The sequence below is a fragment of the Chrysochloris asiatica genome, unplaced genomic scaffold (assembly GCF_000296735.1).
Source record: "Chrysochloris asiatica unplaced genomic scaffold, ChrAsi1.0 scaffold00011, whole genome shotgun sequence".
NCBI lineage: Eukaryota > Metazoa > Chordata > Mammalia > Afrosoricida > Chrysochloridae > Chrysochloris > Chrysochloris asiatica.
In genome coordinates this window covers 2,980,722-2,984,442 of record NW_006408529.1, presented here as the reverse complement: position 1 = coordinate 2,984,442, position 3,721 = coordinate 2,980,722, and the positions used below count along the sequence as shown (strand labels likewise).

The following is a 3,721-nucleotide window of genomic DNA, read 5'->3' as shown; positions in this document are numbered from 1 at the left end:
ACCCCGACATAGGACCTCGACAATGGACAACCTCAAGGCCGACACCAGCCTCAAAACGAACTCTAGCAATTTAGAATTGATGAAGATTGAGGAGCCAGCAGCTGAAAAACGGAAATGTGTGTAGTCTGACTCATAACCTTCAACAAATTGCTTTGATTTTTTGTTCTCAGGCATTGTACAGTTAGTCGTTAAAGTGTGAATGCCATCGCTGATTGCTTTCTTCATACCCTGAGAATGAGAACATGTCCACATACCCATTCTTGAAAAGGAAGAGAAAGCCTTTTGTCCATTTCTGACCCAGATGGGTTCTGCCTGTCATAACCTTGAGTCAAAATACTCAGCCCTGAGTTATGTAGTTGCCGTTCATGTTCCATTAGGCAAAAATCTGCCAAATACTGTGTGAAGACATTGAGAGTTTAGGCCTCCTAAAACTTTTCTTAAGGAGCTCTTGTAGCATAGTGGTTACGAATTGGGCTGCGAACCGCAAGGTCAGCAGTTCAAAACTACCAGCTGTTCCGTGGGAGAAAGATGACGCTTTCTGCTCCCATAAAGATTTACAGCCTCGGAAACCCTGTACAGGGTCACTATGAGTTGGGACCAGCTCCACGGCATGTAACAACAACAACAACAACAACACTTTTCTTAAATAAGACTTTGGAATAACATGGCATAACTAAAACTTGGTGGCTACTGAAAGGAAAGAACTTGTGGAAGAAATCTGTTCATTCTGGTCTTGTCAATCTAAGCAAAATGAGTGGGTGAATGTTGAGATTTACAGTACCAAAATCTTCTCCCTATACCCCGCAATGGAATGTATTCTTTCATAGTTGACAACCTGGAACAATTCTATTTATTTTACTTGCTTGTTTTGTGAAGGAAGGGTATAGTTGAGTAATATTTCTTTTTGTATTAATTTACCATTCCTCTCATTCTTTGTTCTAAATAAAGTGACTAGGATTTTTATATGGAATTCAGTTAAAGGGAATGGAAACCTTTTTTTGTTCTCTCTCTCTCCATTAAAATGTACAGAAAGTGTATATGAGAGGGCTTCAGAATGTTCATGGAAAATGGAATTAAAAGATAATGGAATTTTCCCACATTTTTTTTGAAACCTCCTCATACACACACACACATATGAATGAGCTTTAAAACATATGAGTGGACTTCAAAATGTTCATGGGAAAATACTATTCTTTTTCAATTCCATTTTTCCATGGGCTTTTTGAAGTCCCTCATATGTATATATACACACATATGGAGACAAGGACTTAGACAAATTCTTTTTGAATTATGGTCACTACTTGTCAAATGTGTCTTAAAGTACCTTTTTGGGTGATTACTAATGCTGGTCTGTAGTGCTCTGGAATGACTTTCTAGATTTTTTTCTCTAAAAGAAATATATATATATATATATATATTTAAATTCTTTATTCATCTGCTGCAACAAAGAAAAGTCCAGTGTCCCACTGAATCACTAAAACAGACTTACCTTGTGTGTGTTTTCATGTCATAGAAAATAATGTGCATCATGTCAGAAAACATGTGATTTTTCTTACTACCATGTATAATTCTGATAATGACCAACATGATTACCAAGTACAGCTTTTATTCGTATTCTTAATGGCTTTGAAGAATAAAAGTTTTTCTTGATTAAAAAAAAACAAAAAAACAAAAACTAATGGAATAGAAGCAAATGCTGTTGAATAATGATGTTGTTAAGTGCAATTGAGTCAGTTCCGGTCCAAAGGGACCCTGTATAGGGATTCTGAGGAGCTGCTGGTGAGCTTGAACTACCGACCTTGCAATTCAAATGGCTTTGCAGTCTCGTGCATTAACTAACAATGCTACACCAGGAGTCCCATTGATACATGGAGGAAATTATAATCATTGCAATGAAATGAAATAAGATAGGATGAGTGTAAAATGGGTGTTCTCCCATGTAAACTATCATCAATCCACAATAAAAGCTTTAAAAAAAAGATGGAAGGAATTCACAGAGTAACTGTGCCAAAAATTAATAGTCATTATTCAATAATTTCAAGAGGTAGTATAAGATTCAGAGAATCAATAATACTGAAGGAAGAAATCCAAACTGCAAAGAAGGCACTGGCAAAGCACAAGACTTCAGGAATTGATGGAATACAAATTGAAAAATTTCAATAAAATGCTGTACCATTGGAGGAACTCACTATGCCATGAAATTTGGAATACAGCTACCTGGCCAACTGACTGGAAGAAATCTGTATTTGTGCCCATTCCAAAGACAGGTGACCCAATGGAATGTGAAAATCATCGGATAATATAAATATCACATGCAAGTAAAATTGTGCTAAAAGTAATTAAAAAGTGGCTGGAACAGTATATTGACAGGGACCTGCCAGAGGTTCAAGCTGAATGCAGATGAGGACATGGAATGAGGGATGTCATTGCCGATGTCAGGTGGATCTTGGCTGAAAGTTGAGAATACAGAAAGATGTTTACTTATGCTTTATTGACTGTACAATGACTTTGACATTGTGGATCATGACAAGCTATGGCTAACATTGGAAAGAATGGGTATTTCAGAACACTTCATTGTGCTTGTGAAGAATCTGTACAGGGACCCAGAGACAGTCATTTGAACAGATCATAGTCACACAAAAATTTTAAATCGGGAAATGTGTGCACTGGGTTGTATTCTTCACCACTCTAATTCAATCTGTATGCTGAGAAAATAATCTGAGAAGCTAGGTTATATGAAGATGAACAAGCCATCAGAAATGGAGGAAGACTCATTAATAATATGCTGTATGTTCATGATACAACCTTGCTTTCTCATAGCATTACAATATTTACTGATAAAGACAAAACCTCATAACTTTCAATATGGGTTGCACCTCCATGTAAAAGAAAATAAAATTCCTCACTATTGGACCAGGAAATAACATCATGGTAAGTGGAGAAAAGATTGAAGTTGTCAAAGACTTCATTTTGCTTGGGTCCAAATGAAAGCAGCAGTGAAGAAATAAAATAACATATTGCATTAGGCAAACCTGCTGCCCAAGACTTCTTTAAAGTGTTCAAGTACTAGTGACATAGCTTTCTTCATCACAGTAACACACAAACCAACACTGTATGACTGATGAATGGTGGAGCAACAATGAACACCTACCTCTTTAAATGACATTTGAATGTTATAAATTTCATACCTATGAGAAAGAGGTACTAATATAGAATTCTTGTAAATCTCCAACCCATAATGTTCTAGATAAAATAATATAATTATCTTGGGAGTGATATTCATAATTGTATAGCAATATCTATGATTTATCTTATTTCTATGATTCTTAAAATTATTTCCATAATCATTACCTGTTGTCAAATTATGCTTTGTATGAGTGATATAAGAATGTACATAAATTTTAAAATGCATGTATAATGAATATAAAGTAATTAAAAATCTTACACATGAAACCACAGGAATTAGTGTTTTCATTAGTATAGAATCCATTGACATGAAAATATATCTTGACAGGTCTTTACATTCTGAAGCTAATAAAGTATAATTAAATTTTAATTTGCTGATAACTTTGAAATAACTTATTTTTAAAAACATTTAGCTCTCTAGCTAAATCTAGGTTCAGTTCCAATTAAGCTATTGAACTTTTAGAAAAACTTGATAAGTTGTATGTAGTCAAAGAAGTCTTTTATTGAAACAGTGTTTGAAAGGATAATTTACATC

General features: G+C 34.8%; 1 pseudogene; it reads left to right on the top strand.

Moving 5' to 3' along the window:
- LOC102822502 overlaps positions 1-136 on the top strand; it is a 2,577-nt pseudogene extending 2,441 nt beyond the window's left edge.
- The last annotated feature ends 3,585 nt before the right edge of the window (positions 137-3,721 follow it).